The sequence below is a fragment of the Aythya ferina genome (assembly GCF_964211825.1).
Source record: "Aythya ferina genome assembly, chromosome: 4".
In the NCBI taxonomy this organism is placed as follows: Eukaryota; Metazoa; Chordata; class Aves; order Anseriformes; family Anatidae; genus Aythya; species Aythya ferina.
Genome location: NC_140300.1, coordinates 14,527,728 through 14,548,167, shown reverse-complemented (window position 1 = coordinate 14,548,167; position 20,440 = coordinate 14,527,728). Strand labels below are relative to the sequence as shown.

General features: G+C 39.8%; 1 long non-coding RNA gene across 2 annotated transcripts in view; it reads right to left on the bottom strand.

Annotated features, from left to right (window-relative positions):
* Positions 1–14,332, bottom strand: part of LOC311435986 — a 68,356-nt gene extending 54,024 nt beyond the window's left edge. For both annotated transcript variants that reach the window (XR_014692518.1, XR_014692519.1), the window contains exon 1: positions 14,262–14,332. This is a non-coding gene — a long non-coding RNA (uncharacterized lncRNA). The remainder of the gene's footprint in view (positions 1–14,261) is intronic.
* Between the last annotated feature and the right edge of the window lie 6,108 nt (positions 14,333–20,440).

Here is a 20,440-nt window from a genome sequence, read left to right as displayed (position 1 = left end):
TAAAAAGTAAGTCTCTATTTTTTATTTCTTCAGCATATATGATTTTACCACTTAAAACATGCAGTTTTCTGACTGAATTTATTAGCCTTTCAACTCTAAGCAAGCCGTTTAGATATTTGTCATGATGTGCTTTATGCAGCTAGGGAACTTGAAGTTATTGGTTTGCAAACACTGCATAACATTTTGTGTGCAGGGTTCCTGTTGCTGTTCTGTGCATCTCTGCCACAAGCTCAAAGTTCTTCATCTGGTCTGCAGCCCCATGCTTCTCTTCACTCTCAGAATGGAAATAGAATAAAAATGTAATGAAAGGAAAACGCAAAAGGTTCTGGGAGGGGCTGTTCCTTTGAAAACATACTTTAGGGTAAAAAACAGCAATGCTATTTTTTGCTTCTTTGTTTGTTTTCCATCTGCATAACCTCAAGAATTGTGTCCTTTTTTTTTTTTTTTCTAACACTGAGAATCTATTACACTATTTTTGATTTGAAATGTAGTTTAAAAAAAGCAAAAAGAGTGTTTATTGGAAAGTTGAATTGAGCCAATTCCATTTTTTACTAGATGTAAAGTAAGAAAAGACTGATTTTTGTGTGCATTTAGATTTCCTAAAGTATAGACTAGGATATTTAGTAATGTCTGAAAAGCACTCACTCTGCCAGTAATTTTCTAATTCTCATCAGGTAGTGACATGGCATTTTAGTTACAAACATACTTTATACATACATATATATATACATACATACATACATACATATATATATGTATACATACATATATATATATATATATACACACACACTCTACTTTTACTTTAAATATGTGATTTTTAAATCCCATGACAAATCAGGCTAGAAGCTTTGCAATTAAAGGAAACACAACACATACTACAGACAATTGTATAATCTAAGAACATGTTCCTGCAAGACAAGGCTTATGAATAACTTCTGAAGTTAATTGGCTTATTCATATAATTAAAGTAACTTAGGTGGTTAAGCTTTGCAAGATTAGATTTGCCAGTGGAAATAACCATTATAGTAACAATTGGAGGCAGCTCAGCTGAGGAGTGAAACAATAAAAAGTAAAATGACTCAGTAATGGTGTTTATTATGCAGTATATCAAATCCATGACCATTGCTGGGTTATGTAAAAACAAATGTGTACTAAAGTAAATTCACAGGCTTACTAGAAGGAAAATTATATTGCTCTGTTATAGGTTAAAGTGTTAAATTGTGCTAAGTTGTCTCCAGAATTCTTAGAAAAACTGGAAAAGAATGAGCACGTAAGAGGCATTTTTCCATTAATTTTTATATTATAGCCTGACCTTATTTTTTTTGTTGTTTTTTGTTTGGTTGGTTGGTTGGTTGTTGGTTGTTGTTGTTGTTGTTGTTGTGTGTTTTTTTTTGTTTTTTTTTTTTTTATGTGACTGATTTGATGACCAGTTTAACTCTTTTTCCTCTCGATATTATAATCTGTCTATAGATGGCACTAACTTCTTGCTCTTTCAGAAAATCTAGGCAGTAGCTTTAAATACCCAAAAGATTTTTCGGCAGTCTATATCCCATAATCCAGCAGTGAGAAAATAAAATGTCTGGTTTGGAATCTGCTTTATAACTATTATAAACCTCTTTTTTTATTTTTATTTTTTATTTTTTATTTTTTTATTAACTGTGAAAGGAAAAGCAGCTCAGAATGTTAGCTGTGGATTTGCAACAAATGAATGTCTCACATATTTAAAGGCTCCATCTTTTGAAAATAAGTGAAATCCACTTCAAAAATGAATGAAAATATTGTAAAATATAGTCTTGTACTGGCAGTATGAAAATATTACTGGAAAATTCTGATCAAAAAACTTTATTTGAAAAATGTATATTGCATCGTAACATATATCTTATTCTATTTCTTTATCTTCATTCATTAGATGAAAAATAAAACAAAACAAAACAAAAAGATGGTTTCTGCATTACACAGTCTGTAAAATGTTATTTAGATACTTAATTCAATCTAGTTCTACTGAAGTTAAGTGTGTATATTTGAACAAATATCTAAGAAACAAGGTATAACCTTTTTATTTTGTGCATGATAAATAACAAATATCATGCATTTTAAATACTTTTCACAATTATGAAGTGCTATGACTTTGTAATTCACATCATTAGCACAGTGATTTCTACTGTTAATCCTAATTTAAATTAATCCTGTTCATATGAATCAGAGAATGAGACACATAGCTCTCAAATTAACATATTTTTATTAGAAACACAATTATTAAATCAGAAATAATCTATTTTATTTTGGAACATATTAATAATGATCAAAAATGCTATTTATTCATTAACATTTGATAAAAATCCTTGAATATCATTCTTTTAATCTAATCTGAAAAGATCACCTAGCATACAATTTACGTGTGTGCTGTCCATGTCAGAAGGTTGTTACTTTAAGTAAAATTTTCTTATAAAAAAAAAAAAAAGAAAATTATAAATAAAAGTTTTTTTTTTTTTTCATGTTTCCATAAGTATTCTGGCATTGACTTTTATTTGCAAAAATTACCATTTAATTCAGTACTTTCCCACCACATTTTGTGTGAGGTAGCTATACCAATCTTCCCTGAACTCTTGTAAAACAAAGTATAGGAAACTTTTTGTAGTTAATGTTCAATGAAAAAGACCTCACTACTCAAACGTTATTAACCTCTTGTAGTTCTGAATTGCATAAACCTCTGTGGCTAGGAATATAAGATCCAGGCTTCTTCAAAAATACCCTAGGTTATAGGTTATATTTTTGTCAGAGCAAAGCTTTTAAGAACTAACATGGAAGAAAATATATAGAATGTATTTATTTGTGTGCTGATGGAGAGATCTCCAAGACATATCATGAATGAAAAGAAAGTGCATGTCATACATATTTTTTCATAATTTAGCCAACCTGCATGCAACCTGACATTGCTATTAAGAATATAGCATCAAAAAAAAAAAACACAAACAAAACAAAATAAAACAAAACAAAACAAAACAAAACAAAAACAATTACAGCAAAACCAAAAAAAGCCAAAAAAAAAAAAAAAAACCAACCCTTAAATAGGCCATACTGAAAGCCAGATTTAGGTTCAAAATTTTAAGATTATATCCATTTTTTTCTTAGCTATGGTTAAGGACTCACACTGTGGTAGAATTTCTGCTGAAATCCCATTGATTCCTTCATAGACACATTTTTTTAGAACTCTTCCAAAAGTTATTACATTATTTTATGCTTCATTTTCAGGGCAGAAACTTCAATAAAGCCATTTGCTTTAATATTCCATTAGGAAGAACTAAAATGAACAATTTCTTAGCATGAAAATAACCCAAAGGATACTCAAAAGGGAGTAGAGCTGGTTAGCAAAGTCATGTCTTTGGGACCAGGAAGTGCTGGGCTGCCTCAGAAATTACTGAATGCAAGCAAACAAACAAAAATTTCCTTAAGTTTTTCCAGGAAATGAAAATGAGTATACAGAAATCCTTAATACATGTACACTGAGTTTAAAAGAGAACAAGAAGTGGACAACTCAACAATGAAGTTGGAGCCAAGGTTGAAAAGAATCTAATGACATTTCCAGGAGTGGATTAATGATTTGTCTCACATTAAAGGTGATGACAGAAATGGTGTAAAGGCAGGGTGGCTGATGAAAGGAGAGGAATAGAAATAAAATGTTAAGATGGAACAAAAGCTCAAGACCTTAGGTACTTAAACAGGGAAGTGGTGAGCAGATATTTCTATCTTAGAAGACCAAAAGATTTAGCACATGAAACCACAAGTCAGGCTGCAAAGGTTTTAAATAACCCTACCCATTTATTTAAATTGGTACCATATGATTGATATATTTAACACAAATCGAACATTTGTGTTAAAAGCAAGGTAAGAAAGCTATCAAAGCACTGCATGCCTATTAATCTCAACTTAGTAAATACAGGCTACATTTTAAATGAAAGAATTGTTAAGACTATGGATATAAGTGGAAAAAAAAAAAAGAAAAAAAAAAAAGAAAAAATGCATTATGGATATACCAGGTTAAGCTGATGAGTATCTTAGGTAAAAAATGCTTTTCTTCTCTAGAGAAATGTTGATCTGAACTTAAGCCTGAACTTATACAGTAATAAGAAATAGATCATTAAAGTAAACACAAAGACACAAATTAGCTGAAAAACAAAGAGGACAATGAATTGTGCCAATGAGAAGCCATTAGAATCCTTTGAAGTTCATTTTTGGTGTTGATCTTATGGAATATTTTTAAAAGTGATGTTAGTACAAGAAGTAAGATGTCATACTACAAGATATCAAGTAAAATATGTCTTACATTAAGTGTATGAGGCCTTGCAGATGACACCCATAATACTATATATTTTTATTTTCATCTATTGAGAAATATTCATTAAACTGAAGCAAATACTGAGAGGGATCACTAGCATACTTTGAGGAATGGAGTAACTATCATTAGTTACTTTCTGATTAGTTACTAACTATATTCACTAACTAGCTAAATTAATTTCTTCAGCAAAGGATAACACATATAGAGCTGTTCTTGGTAATATGTTTAAGAGAAAAAAAAAAAAAAAAGAAAGAGAATAAGAATTTAAAAAGATAATATAATTACACAAAACCAAACAGAAATTGATTTGACTTAGATTTCTTTCTAATTTCCTTCTAATTCATGCATTGAATTAGAAGGTCGATCAGAGCAGAAAAATTATAGAAAACATTTTAAATAGAGATACTGTGAACAAAAATGCTAGATCACTTTAAGATGGGACTTTGCAGGTTCATAACACATATTATTACACGTAATTAACCATGGTGGACTCAATTTGATGAGCCAGGAAGTCACTTTTCTGTGTGTGTGTGACAATACTCTTTGAGTAATCAATGTGTGCTGCTTTTGCTCCAAGTCCACCACATTTACTCTCAGAATCACATAATCATCTAGGTTGGAAGAGACCTGCAAGATCACCTAGTCCAACCTACGACCTAACACTAACAAGTCCTCCACTAAACCATATCACTAAGTTCTAAATCTTTTAAATCTTTTAAAGACCTCCAGGGATGGTGACTCAATCGCCTCATTGGGCAACCCATTCCAATGTCTAACAACCCCTTCGGTAAAGAAGTTTTTCCTAATATCCAACCTAAAACTCCCATGGTACAACTTCCATTCCCCCTTGTCCTATCACCAGGCATGTGGGAGAACAGACCAACCCCCACCTCGCTACAGGCTCCTTTAATGTACCTGTAGAGAGCGATAAGGTCGCCCCTGAGCCTCCTCTTCTCCAGGCTGAACAACCTTAGCTCCCTCAGCTGCTCCTTGTAAGACTTGATCTCCAGACCCCTCACCAGCTTCGTTGCCTTTCTCGGGACACGCTCGAGCACCTCGATGTCCTTCTTGTATATAAGAGCCCAAAACTGAACACAGTACTCAAGGTGCAGCCTCACCAGAACCGAGTACAGGGGGACAATCAATTCCCTAGTCCTGCTGGCCACACTGCTTCTTATGCAAGCCAGGATTCTGTTGGCCTTCTTGGCCACCTGAGCACACTGCTGGCTCATATTCAGCCGACTATCCACCATCACTCCCAGGTCCTTCTCCGTCTGGCAGCTTTCCAACCACTCATCTCCCAGCCTATAGCTCTGCTTGGGGTTGTTTTGCCCCAGGTGCAGGACCCAGCACTTGGCCTTGTTGAACTTCATAGAGTTGGCCTCAGCCCATTGGTCTACTCATGTGTATGCATGGTTTTAGTCCCTTTCTGTTCAGCAAAGCACCTAAGACTGTTAACTTCCAACGCTTTTTAACAGGTTTTAAATGTTTAAACATTTTTAAACGTTTTTAAATCCAGGTTTCACTGACAGCATCTCAGACATTGTGTCTGTATATACATACACTAAAAGTACATAAATATCATTCCCATAAATTCTGAAAAATTATGGATGATACTTCTAAAATAAAATACCAACTTATAGAAATGGTTGTGATATCTTTCAGTGACTATGATATTAAACGTTATGTCAAAAAGGTCAATTTAAACTATTTTCAAAACAGTGAGAAACAGCAGTGAGTGTGAGTCATATAAATTATATTAAAAGTATAAGAAAATGTTCAAAACTTTTGCAGTACTGTAAACATAATTCAGTTGAAATTGCTGTATTTTAATTTGCAAGAGTTAGGAACAGGGTGTTCAAAGCTACTTCCTTTTGTGTTTGAGTGTAATTGGATAGCTTTCTTTTTCAGAAGAAAGTAATGATTTGAAATAACATCCATGAAAGATGCAATGCTGCTAACGTGTTCTCAGAACCTGAAGCATGTATTGATAAAATGGAAATGCTCTGGGGGAAATTTATTTCAATTGCAATTCATTTGGTTCCTGCCATAATTGGACAAAGGAGTTGAGTAGCTGCCAGAGAAAATGAGAAGTTGAGCATTCAATCACCATCTCAGCAATTCCAGAATTTTAATTGCATCGCTCACTGTGAGACTTGGGAGGGAAAGCTGTGAAGACAGAACATGTCATAAGTATTGTATTGCTGACAGAGTCTTTTTTTCTTATTCCAGACGTCTCAATCACTGCCAAACAACGCAGCCCTGCTTGGAAGAGTACATCTTGGGCACGGACAGCTCCTGCATCAGTTCCCCAGTGACTGGGGAACTGCACACAAATTATGCACACTATCATGTGGATCTTCAGGGAAAAAGTCTAACAATAACATTTCTCAGTTATGTTTAAGTATTTAAATGAAGCTGAACCTTTCATGTGCACAAATTGCAATAGCAGTGTACTACTGTCTCTTTTGTAAGTGCTTGATTGAGATGTACAGAGAGGATTGACAGGGCAGCTAGTTAATTTTGTAGACACCACTGTCACGAAGAAAATTTGCGCCTAAACCTGTAGGTGCCTAAAACTTCCTCTGCATCTGCTTTCCTCTAGGAAAGCTCTTGGTACATTGTTATAGCCAATGAAGTCTTCAGAATACTGAGATATTTGGCAGGTGATTAAGGCCTAAGTCCTGCCAAAGTTCACAAAATATTCACTTACTTTACCTGAAGGTCCCTAGCCAAGGTTTGTGCTCAGACATGAAATAACAGTTTGTTGGCCTAGAACAAGGCAGTGATCCTGCACATCAGGCTATTGCATTCTGTTCAGAATAATCACTTGGAGGAATGAGAGCTGGCTTCCCACCGCTGATCCAATTAATATTCAGACCACTAAATGAGTATTTTCCAAACTGGGGGACTACATCTGGAGGGGCAGGGGCAGGAAGAGGAAAAGTGCAAATGAGGAAAGTGTATTGCTTCCATTTGCAGCAATGGAAGAGGAATAGCTGGCCTGCAATGTCAAGTGAAAAGGGTGTTGAGGTGCTGTACAGAGAGTGTAGTTTGTGTTCTGGGTGAAGTGAAACATCTCTGAGAAGCATATATGAGAATCTACCCATGTCAGGATGCTGCTCAGCTAGAGCATGCAACATCATACTCCCGTACTCCCGGTGGGTGATTCTTGCGTGAAAAAAACTTCATAGTTTCCTGGCATTTGAATGAAAGCACATAGGGTTGTGAATCTCTGAGGACATGAAGTTAGTAACAAGAAATGCAGCTTAAATTGCCCCTTCTGTCAGCAATATCTTCCACCCTGACAAATTAAATCCCCGCTAAAGGAATTTTTGAGCCCCCAGTTGTTGAGCGCTGTTCCTATATTGAGGTGGCTAACTTGAATGGTCTGCATTAGAAGATCACTCTTTGAAATCCCCCAGACCCTCTAAATCTTATGAATTTAGTCATTCGTGGTAGTTTAGGAATGGCTCTCAACACACTGAGAATATTTTTTAACAGATACAAAGTTTCACTCAGTACATTTTTGAAGCCAAATGAGTGTTCTCCGGAATAAATTTCAGCAAAAGTTGGATAAGTTCCACAGGAAATTGAGATGAAATTCAGTAAGTAATCGCATGACAGACACAGAAGTGTCCTAGAATTTTGCTAGCACCTGACAGGCATGTTAAACCTTCTGCAGTCTGGGCTGTATTTGTAATAACTTAGCAAAGAATTGTTCTTATTAGTGCTATAAAACAGAACAAACCAAAAATATACATCTAAATTCTTGGTTCACATGTGATTAATACCCGTGACAAGTATTACATCAAACAGAGAGTCAGGGGCATTTGCTTCAGGTATCAGCACTCAATGATGCAATAGTGAGTTGGAAAACTGTTTTAACTTTAAAGATCATTAAAAATTAGCAATGGAATTGGGCACATTTACTTAAAAGAGAAGTTTTAAACAGGAATGTGTATTTTTCTGATAAATGACTCTTACCTCAAAATTTACCAGTGTGGATATATTAAAACTTTATTACCCATGCTGTCATCACATTATTTTCTCAAAGCACAGTTTTTCAAATAAACACAATGGCAGACCTGCTTGAAAATTTTGCTTATGTTATATAAAAAATAACATGTTTAAAGTGAATAGCAAAGAAATAAACTGGCCCATGAAGTAGAAGCTTCTAAATTTCTCATGAAATATTTCCTCTGGTTTTCTGATAGCTCAGATTTGAAGGCATTTGGCAATACACTCAACAGCTCATGGCTGCGTTCTATTCTAGACACAATGTGTAACTTATATTTCCATTTTTCTCACTAAAATATAATGTACATTCAGTATGAGATCTCACCAGGAATTCATTTGTGTGAAGTCTGTCTTCTCTGGTCATTCTTTGTTTAGCTTCTTTCTCTCCCTCTCTCTCTCTCATTTTCCATAAAAAATTTTTGAATTAAGACCTTAGATGAAGTATTTTGGTGTCAGTCTTCTACTTCTACTTCAATTTGTCATGTAACTAAGACATCGTGTCTCTGTGGAAGGTAATAAAGAGGTGGTGCTTGAAGCAAACTGATAGAGCCCAGCACTTTATTTTTGTAACTTCTGGCATACAACCATTTATTATTTTTTTTTTTTTTAGCAGTTGCGGGTATTATAAATAGAGCATTTATTCTGCATTCTCCATACATGTAATTTGATAAAAGTGGGATTCTTGCTAAAATCTAATTGATAAGCTAAATGATGGGAGAGTTACCTCAGGACAATAAGCAAGTGCTTGGGTTCATTTGAGCCTATTTCATAAGGGAAAATATTCACTCTGTAAAGTGTTTTATATGAAGAGCTGGGAAAAACCTGGATTAACTGATAGACTGGTTGACTGATTTGGGTGGAAGTGCTTAATGCATCCAAGACTAATTACCAAATGGAGGCAGCACTCACTTGAAGGTGCCTGTATGTAGTATTGCTGTATTTTATCCTGGGGCTTGCTACATTTGCCCTTCTCCTATTTGACTGATAAGTAACAAAGGATAGTGTTTATGTAATTAAACTTTAAATGGACTGTAAAGTATTATTTCCTGTTAGTCTGATTTTATCTACATTACATGTTTTGTAATTGGTTTGTTTCTAGTGATTTGTTACCATGCTTTGAAATGCTATGCAAAGTATATTCAGCCCTGTAGTCAATAGAGATATCATTTATAAGTATTTACAAGTATGCTTCACATTTAAAATATATGACCTGTCTATACTTCCTCAGAGAGCTGGAAAAGCATTTTTTTCCCCCATGCATATTCTCTGTAAATATAGAGAAGGGAGTAACACATATAGCATATGAAACACACAGTGTATGAAAATTGCTAAAGTGATCAATGATTTTTCTCCAAAAAGGATTGTTTTTTGTTTTGTTTTGTTTTGTTTTGTTTTCCCATTCTCTTGGGTGGACATAGCAAATGTAATTCTGTCAGCATGAATTCTTATTTGTCATAAAGTCACTTATTCTGTTAGTGTGTGTTTCACTTAAGAAATGTGACTGTGTCCTGCATTGCAAATGTTTTCCCTCAAGCTCATTTCAAAGGTATTTTAGTACTAGAGATGGCTGATGTGTGATTCTTCCAGTCTTGCAGATATGCTTCTATTGGTAATGTCTTGTGTTGTTACAAATTTCTAATGAGTAAAGGAAGGGTAAGCCAACAAAATAAAAATGAACAAGACCTAAGTGAGGTCAATCAAATATATAAACATATATTTTTTGGCAGTTAGTCATTCTATCAGACTTTGTTGTGGGCAGCAATTGCACAAATATACAGTAGAATTAACTGTTGATATGGATACAAAACTTGACTTCTGGGTATCAAAAATTAGGTTTCCTGATACATTTCTAACAGGATATTGAAGGATTTAGATATATAAAAATGTAGAGGAATAGAGGGAACCTTTGCTGTAGCATTTAAAATCTCTTGAAAAGGAGAATGAAGAAGTAAGGTTTCTTGTAGGTCCTTTATACTACACATTTGTTTGAGGATTGTCACTTCTGTGGTGGTTGCTCCCACATCTGACCTGATTCTTTGAATGTCTTGTTGGACTCCTTTGTAGACAATCTGCATGGTGCAAAGGTAGAGAGACTTAAAAATACCTGTAACTGTTGGGTCAACCAATGAAGGGTTAAAAGTAAGACTGGGACAAGTGCCAAATGCCTATCATGGGCAGTCTTTGCCCAGGCAGATTCACCAGTGCTGGAAGCTGTGCCTTCCTGGGAGCACAGAAGTACCATGGTAGCCAGTAGTTTCCTGGTAGTACCTCCAATGAGCGGGTAAGACTTGGTGGCCCCCAAAGTCTAGTCCTAAGCCGTGTTTGTACAACCAGTGAGACACAAGTGATTCCAGCCACTACATGGAAGTAGCTGTTGGTATGCTGTTGCTCTTTGGCTAGCTGACAGTTCTTGGGGATCTGTCTTGTAGCAAAACAATTGAAGTTATTGTGAGTTTGCTGTATACTCCGAGAAACAGGTTGTGGCTATTCACCAGTAAGAATATATTACTGTTTACTGCTGCACAGAAAAGTTCCCTGACTATTCTGAGCAGTAACAGAAGATCTTTGTTGTGAAATCACAAGGAATCTCTTTCTGGCACCCAAGAATCTTGCACTGCAACTGCTTTATATGCCAAATATGTCTCCTGTATGAACATATTATAAATCATATGTGTTTTATTAGAAAAGCACTACCAAGCTCTGACAAAGGGTACTCTCAGTAGGTTCGGTTGTTTGTTCCCGTCTTAAAAGAGGAATGTTGAAATCAGTTGTGTGAGCAGGAATTCCTGGCAAAACAAACCCCCAGGAATGCTGGAGACAGGACTGTTTCTCTCGGCTAATAAACACTGCAGGGTCTTATTAAACTTGTCCAGCCAACACCACCACAACTGCCCCAAAGTTTGTGTTAAAGGCAAAAAAAACAAAACAAAAAAAAACAAACAAACAAAAAAAAAACAAACAAAAACAAACAAACAAACAAATAAACAACAAGAATAGATGCAGCAGATGTAACACAGGACTTTCTCTTCAAGGTGCACATATCTGTAGTGAGATGGGCTGTGCCCAGTACTCATGGAAGACAGAAGAAAACCTCCACTTGGCTTCCACAGATGCGGACTGATGTTTCTAGCCCCCCCCCCCTCCCGGCAAACAGATATTTACTGTATGGAAAATATTGCATTCCTGCAACACTGGCATTACTCTGGACAAAGTCTCTAAAGTAGCACCTAATCCTGAGTTGTTTGGAAGTTAAGTGCTGCATGGAAATGGGTACTTAGCACCTGGTGAGTGCAGGATGCTAGACTCTGCCCTGAATTTTTCTGGACTTACTTATATTGGTGTCTGTCTCCTCATTTTTTAAATCCCTCTGATGTTAACCTAAGCAATTTGTTCAGAGCCTAGATATGTGAAAACTACAGACAGATGCATGCAGCTGCCAAACAAAGCAAAGTCAATAGAAGAGGTAGAAGCAATCTACTTAAAAGTCACTGTAGCCTTTAATCACAATACAGGGAAAACAAACAAACAAACAAAAACAATCAAACAAGCAAACAAAAAGAAAACAGTATAGATCATGAGTATAGATCTAGGCTAGTTCCCTAGAAAACAGGATAATCATGATGAATCCTTGAACTTGGTGGTTTTGCTAAGAATTTACAATGGAGGTATCAAGAATGAAACTTGTGCTTTCTTTTTAAAAGAACCTAATACAAGATAGTGGGATTTTTATTTATTTATTTATCTGCAGGAAAGTCTGTACAGTAAATTGCAATGGAGTTTTTCATAGTAAATAACTTTTGAAGGGCATAGTATATACAACATACTGTCTTGAAAACCACTTGTAACAAGTAGGAAACCTCATCTTTCATTGAGGAGTGGGACTTTCTGGCTTTAATGAATTCAGTAACCATGATGAAAGAAAAATTTTATTGCAAAACACAAGAAAAGGAAGGGGCTTTTGGTTTACTGCAAGGTACAGTAAGTACAGCCTGTTCTTGTTGATGCACAGCACTAGGTGTTACAAGGTCAGCTTATAGGGTTGCTATAATGGAGGTTTTTGTTTGTTTGTTTGTTTTTTACTGCAATTGTTCAGAGAGTAGTTATTCTTCCAACAATAACAACAAAGAAAAAAGCTTTTGGATACTTGTTTCCATTACAAGTCTTACAAGGAGCGGCTGGGTTTGTTCAGCCTGGAGAAAAGGAAGCTCAGGGGTAACTTTGTCACTCTTTATAAGTACATTAACGGAGGCTTTAGAAAGGTGGGGGTTGGTCTATTTTCCCATGTGCCTGGTGACAGGACAAGGGGGAATGGGCTAAAGTTGCGCCAGGGGAGTTTTAGGTTGGATATTAGGAAGAACTTCTTTACTGAGAGGGTTGTTAGGCATTGGAATGGGCTGCCCATTCCAGAGACATTTAGATGTTGAACTTAGTGATGTGGTTTAGTAGAGGACTTGTTAGTGTTAGGTCAGAGGTTGGACTCGATGATCTTGAGGTCTCTTCCAACCCAGACAATTCTGTGATTCTGTTATTATGCATGAAGATGGGACTAAAATAATTTTGGGATTTATTTCTGTAGGAAATATCAGAAGGTACTTCCTAGTTTAAAGCATAAGATTCTGAAGTGGGAAACTTGTCTCTCAGTCTTGTTCTGAACCAAAAACAGGGGTTTTGGATATAGTTTTCTACATACTTCCATGTGATATAAACATTTGGCTACAGACTACCAGATTTTGATAAGAAATTTAATACTGGATCGATATCACTTTAGGAAATATTTGCTGGTCAATAGTACAGATCAATTGACTTTAGCAAATATTTTCACAGAATCACAGAACTGTAGGGGTTGGAAGGGACCTCAAGAGATCATTGGGTCCAACCCCCCTGCCAAAGCAGGTTCCCTAGAGAAATTTTCTTGTCCTTGGTATGTTTGTGCCAATACAAAAAGTTTATTTTAAGAAATGACAATTTTCAATGGAAAAAATGTTTACAAAATATCTCAAGGAAGGTTTCTACCTGAGTTAGCAAGTTATAATGAACAAAAGGTATCTAGCAGTTGAAGGTAAATTCTAGAGTTGAAAAATGGTAGTCTTATTTATTTATTTATTTATTGCTAAATGTTCTGTGCATGAAATCATACGTGAATAGAAAAACATAAAATCAACTACTTCACCGATGAGTGAAAGTGAGAAATCTAAAACTGCTTTGGGTATGTGGTGGTGCAGTATTTGGGGGGAGGAGGGGGCAGTATTTCAAGGCGGGGGGGGGGGAAGGAAAACAAACACTTCTTCTTCAGAAAGTATGAATAAGACCCTTTTAGATCTACTGAACTAAATCACTGCCCATGTCCTTATGCTCCATAGACCAGAGTTTACATCAGAACACCAAGAAATATAGAGATGTCAAATTTCATTTTTTTCCAGAGGAAAAGGATGTTTTTGTGGAGTGTTTGAATTTTCACAGCCTGTCACTCAAACGATGCTATTGGCAGGCTAGGCTTGCTTTTCCAGTGCTAACGGAATAGTGCCAGGTGGCAGCTAAGGATGGGAAAGAGCAAAGAAGAAACTTTAAAAAGTGGTAACTAGAGAAGCCTGTGGCAGAAATTCTTCCATCATGCACATTATTTTCCATAGCACTTAAAACCCTGATAGTTCTTAGTGGATTGAAGAAAAAAATATTTCTGACAAATGCAATTTAATAGAGAAAACATACGTGCAACACATCTTTTAATTCATATTTAGTTTGCAGCTTGACATGGAATTTCTGCAGAAGTGTACCCTTTTTCTGTCACATTTAATTTTATATATATATATTATTTTTTTTTTTTCTGAAAATATTTTTACACATGGTTTAAGTGCTTTCTGAAACTGGAAATCATGTTATTCTAAAATTCTAAGATACTTACTTGCAACATGATTCACAATTTCTTCTACTCGTTTCTAGGTTTTCACTATGGTAACTCTTGAAACACATCCTGCACAAGAAGAAATAAAAAGCTGTCAAGATGTTGCTTCACAAGCTAAAGACTCATCAAAACCAGCCGTGACATTCCCCCTTAGTAAGCACTCACAGGGAGTATCTTGCCTTCTCTTCTGCCTCCCACTGACAATATGCCTTCTTGCTGATCAAGGGAGGGATGCTCCTGGTAACAAGTGGCAGGACTGTCACATAATATCTCATTTCAGAGCATTTTAGTGGCAGTATCGTCTTATGTCTGAGTTAGCTCTTTGGGCAGCATGTCAACACTTTCTCATGGTCATGGCCAATCTACAGCTGTGCCAACGTGCCAATGAAAGCATATAATCATTCTGCAAAATATATACACACACAAATACTGCATATTATTTTGAAAGTGGCTATAGTGCCACTGTCCTTTTATTTTAAGCTCATCTAAGAACACTTTATTGACAAGAATGTTCATAAAGTGGTTGAACTACACCTGTGAACAGCCACCTGGTAAGGGTTACTTCAGGAATGTTTGCACAGGCATCTTAAGTGCTTCTTTCATGTTCTGAAGTTACTTATCCAGCAAGGATATACAGGTTGGTGACAAGCAAGTAAACAAGAAGGCTTTTCTGAATACCAACCTACAGGCTTTTCTGTCCTGAAAAACCTGTAGGTTGGTATCTCTGTGTATGAACCTTCTTTCCTTAAAGTACATTAAGAGTTACATTCAAGAAATAATATAATAGATAATTTGAAAAAAAGGTAACACACAATAACTCCAAGACAGTGCTTATGGTCCAAGTGTTTGATATAATAATGGAAAAAAGAGATTAAGACTGATCATTGACACTGCACAAGTTCAATTTAGAAATCATAGCATAATTTAGCAATGGGAAAGATTAAAAAGTGGAACACATATCAAGTTTAACTTCTTTACTGAAAGGGTTGTTAGGCATTGGAACAGGCTGCCCAGGGAAGTGGAGGAGTCACCATCCCTGGAAGTCTTCAAAAGACATTTAGATGTAGAGCTTAGGGATATGGTTTAGTGGGGACTGTTAGCGTTAGGTCAGAGGTTGGACTCGATGATCTTGAGGTCTCTTCCAACCTAGAAATTCTGTGATTCTGTGATTTTTTAGATCTTCTGTCTATCAATACCTTGAGTTCTAGAAAGGACTTCCCCCCCACAAAAATATATATTAGCAAAAAACAAGCTATTGGCTTACTGGGGGAGCTACTAGATGAAGTTTTATAGCTGGCATAATACAAGCAGACAGGCTGGATGATCAAATGGACCATAGTCTTAAAATATATTAGTGCAGAGATCTGAACTTACTGAATGCATTTATTGAATAAATAATTTTTAGAGAAACCTGTGAGAATTAAGCACCTAAACACCCATAAAATGAAATCTCATTCAGTATATTTTCCTGTTACTTCTGTCCAACTCTTCTGCCTCTTCTTTCTATAAATGCAGAATAAAACTCCCCTGAGAAAAAGCAGAATATTTTACACTTTCTGAAACTCAGTGAATTCCTTTATGGAATAAAAACTAAATGTTTCTTAATAAAATATCAGCAATCTGGTCATATTTCCTAACACATAATGTAAACATACTTCATTTCTAAATATTGTAGTATCATTTAGCTCTCAAGCAAACCAAATTCTGACACTATTTACAGAAAAAGAGGCTACTGATTTGCTTGTGTCTTTTCCTTTTCTTCAGACTTGAAAATTTGATGGTGATGCAGATATTGAATTACAGAATCACACAATCACAGAATTTCTAGGTTGGAAGAGACCTCAAGATCATCGAGTCCAACCTCTACCTAATGCTAACAATCCCCACTAAACCATATCCCTAAGCTCTACATCTAAATGTCTTTTAAAGACTTCCAGGGATGGTGACTCCACCACTTCCCTGGGCAGCCTGTTCCAGTGCCTCACAACCCTTTCGGTAAAGAAGTTCTTCCTAACATCTAACCTAAAACTCCCCTGGCGCAACTTAAGCCCATTCCCCCTCGTCCTGTCACCAGGCACGTGGGAGAACAGACCAACCCCCACCTCGCTACAGCCTCCCTTGAGGTACCTGTAGAGAGCAATAAGGTCACCCCTGAGCCTCCTCTTCTCCAGGCTGAACAAGCCCAGCTCCCTCAGCCGCTCCTCGTAGGACTTGTTCTCCAGGCCCCTCACCAGCTTCGTCGCCCTTCTCTGCACCCGCTCAAGCGCCTCGATGTCCTTCTTGTAGTGAGGGGCCCAAAACTGAACACAGTACTCGAGGTGCGGCCTCACCAGAACCGAGTACAGGGGGACGATCACCTCCCTAGCCCTGCTGGTCACACTGTTCCTGATACAAGCCAGGATGCCGTTGGCCTTCTTGGCCACCTGAGCACACTGCTGGCTCATATTCAGCTGACTATCCACCATCACTCCCAGGTCCTTCTCTGCCTGGCAGCTCTCCAACCATTCCTCTCCCAGCCTGTAGCTCTGCTTGGGGTTATTGCGCCCCAGGTGGAGGACTCGGCACTTGGCCTTGTTGAACTTCATGCAGTTGACCTCAGCCCATCGGTGCAGCCTATCCAGATCCTCCTGCAGAGCCTTCCTACCCTCAAGCAGATTGACACACGTGCATAGCTTGGTGTCATCTGCAAACTTACTGAGGGTGCACTCGATGCCCTCGTCCAGATCATCGATGAAGATATTAAAGAGGACCGGCCCCAGCACCGAGCCCTGGGGAATGCCACTAGTGACTGGGCTCCAACTGGACTTGACTCCATTCACCACGACTCTTTGGGCCCGGCTATCCAGCCAGTTTCTAACCCAACGAAGCGTGCGCCAGTCCAAGCCAAGAGCAGCCAGCCAGTTTCTTGAGGAGAATGCTGTGGGAGATGGTGTCAAAAGCCTTGCTGAAGTCAAGGTAGACCACATCCACAGCCTTTCCCTCGTCCACCCGGCACGTCACTTTGTCATAGAAGGAGATCAGGTTCGTCAAGCAGGATCTGCCTTTCATAAACCCATGCTGACTGGGCCTGATCGCCTGCTTGCCCTGCAAATGCTGCGTGATGACTTTCAAGAGGATCTGCTCCATGAGCTTCCCTGGCACTGAGGTCAAACTGACAGGCCTGTAGTTTCCCGGGTCTGCCCTCCGGCCCTTCTTGTAGATGGGCGTCACATTTGCTAGCCGCCAGTCAACTGGGACCTCCCCCGATTGCCAGGACTGCTGATAAATGATGGACAGTGGCTTGGCCAGCTCCTCTGCCAGTTCTCTCAGTACCCTTGGGTGGATCCCATCCGGCCCCATCGACTTGTGCACATCTAAGTGCCGTAGCAGGTCACCAACCAGTTCTTCATGGATAGTGAGGGCCACATCCTGCTCCCCATCCCCTTCCACCAGCTCAGGGTACTGAGTATCCAGAGAACAACCGGTATTGCCGCTACAGACTGAGGCAAAGAAGGCATTGAGCACCTCCACCTTTTCCTCATCTCTTGTAACTAAGTTTCCCCGTGCATCCAGTAAAGGATGGAGATTCTCCTTAGTCCTCCTTTTTGCGTTGATGTATTTATAAAAACATTTTTTGTTATCTTTAACGGCAGTAGCCAGATTGAGCTCCAGATGAGCTTTGGCCTTCCTAATTTTGTCCCTGCACAGCCTCGCTACATCCTTATAGTCCTCCCTAGTGGCCTGCCCACTTTTCCAAAGATTATAAACCCTCTTTTTTCTCCTAAGATCAAGCCACAATTCTCTGTTGAGCCAGGCTAGTCTTCTTCCCCGCCAGCTCGTCTTTGGGCACGTGGGGACAGACCATTCCTGCGCCATTAAGATTTCCCTCTTGAAGAGCGCCCAGCCTTCCTGGACCCCTCCATCCTTCAGAACCGCCTCCCAAGGGACTCCACCAACTAATGTCCTGAGCAGCTCAAAGTCAGCCCTCCAGAAGTCCAATACAGCAGTTTTACTGGTCCCCTTCCTGGCCTCGCCAAGAATAGTGAACTCCACCATTTTGTGGTCACTCTGCCCAAGACAGCTCCCGACAATCATATCCTCCACCAGTCCTTCTCTGTTTGTGAAGAGAAGGTCTAGCGGGGCACCACCCCTGGTAGGTTCACTAACCAGCTGCGTCAGGAAGCTATCTTCCACGCTCTCCAGAAACCTCCTAGACTGCTTTCTCTGAGCTGTGTTGTGCTTCCAGGATATGTCAGGGAAGTTGAAGTCCCCCACGAGTACAGGAGCTGATGATTTCGCAACTTCTGTCAGCTGCCTGTAGAACTCCTCATCAGTCTCCTCATCCTGGTTCGGCGGTCTATAGCAGACCCCGACCAGGACACTAGCTTTGTTGTCCCTGCCGATCCTAACCCAAAGGGACTCGACCTTGTCATTCCCAACCTCGAGTTCTACAACATTGAAAGACTCTCTAATACAGAGAGCCACACCACCACCCCTTCTGTGCTGCCTGTCCCTTCTGAAGAGCTTATAGCCAGGCATTGCAGCACTCCAGTCATGAGACTGGTCCCACCACGTCTCTGTGATGGCAACCAAGTCGTAGCCTGCCTGCCGCACGATGGCTTCCAGCTCCTCCTGTTTGTAACCCATGCTGCGTGCATTGGTGTAGATGCACTTCAGCTGGGCCATTACCTTATCCTCCGACCTTGCTATTGTTCCCCCTGGCACAACCCCAACAATCCTTGTTTCAGCCCCATCCCCCTTCCTACCTAGTTTAAAGCCCTCTCAATGAGCCCTGCCAGCTCCTGGCCCAGGATCCTTTTTCCCCTAAAAGATAGGGACCCGTCTGAGACCATCAGGCCAGGTGCTGAGTAAAGTGCCCTATGATCGAAAAAGCCAAGATTTCTGCATTGGCACCAGCCCCGGAGCCACGTGTTTAACAGGTGGGCTTTCTGCGTCCTCTCTGTACCCCTCCCTGCCACCGTAGGGATGGACGAAAACACCACCTGCACTCCCACTCCATCCACTAAACGACCCAGCCCCCTAAAGTCTCGTTTGATAGCCTTCAGGCTTCTCTCTTCAATGTTGTCACTGCCAGCCTGGACTATCAAAAGAGGGTAATAATCAGAGGGGCGTACCAGGTTGGGAAGCTTCCTGGCAACGTCCCTGACCCTGGCCCCAGGGAGGCAGCAGACTTCCCTACGGGTAGGGTCAGGCCGACAAATAGGGCCTTCTGTTCCCCTAAGAATAGAGCCTCCAACAACAATAACCCTTCTGTCTTTCTTGATGGAGGCAGTCGAGCAGGGACCTGTTTCCATTCCTCCTCAACTCCCAGATCCCCTCCCTCTGCCCGACGGCTACAGGGCAGGGGGTCCACCCCCATTTGAGGAGTCTCACCTCGGTACCTCTCCTTGAGACCCTGCAGGGAGTTACTCCACCAATCTATCTCCCGCTCGCACTCCCTGATATCCCTCAACCTTTCAACCTCCTCCTTGAGCTCCGCCACCACGTGGACCAGGTCATCCACCTGCTGGCACCTCACGCACGCAGTTTCTCTGCCTCCCGCCGATGGCAGCAACAGGCTGAGACACTCCTTGCATCCGGTGACCTGAACTGCTGCATTTTTTAACGGGCAGTCGGTCTGGGTGTGAACCGACTTCCTGGAGAGCGCGCCGTGCCTAGTGGAGACCATTATCACCTAGCTATCGGCTGTTGTTACGGAGGTGTTCGCGTGGGCGGGGGGAGCGCTCTGCCCATCCTGCTCGCCCATCCTGCTCGCCCTGCCTGCGCTAACTGCCGCGCTAACTGCCGCGCCACTCCCTTCTGATACGCCGCGCTCCTGGTCGCTCGCGCTCCCTAGGGGCAGCTTTTGAATGGCTGGGGAGGGGGCGCTGCTGGCTCCGCCTTCGCCTCGTCAGCCTCCCTCACGAGGGCTGCCGGGTCCTGGCGGCTCCCTCAAGTAGGCTCGGTGCCGGAAAAATTAGCCCTGCCTGGCCCGATCCCCCGCTCCGCTGCAGAACGCGTCTGCCCCGGAGCCGATCGCCTCGGCAAATGGCTTTTCTGTCATTTCTCTGCAGCTAGATAATATTTCTCATTAATGTACGTGAAGCATGGGATGTTTTTTTTCTTGCCATCCCATCTAACAGCCTGGCTGTCCCCCTTTGTCCTTTTCCACCACCACTGGGAATTAGAGTTTCATGGGA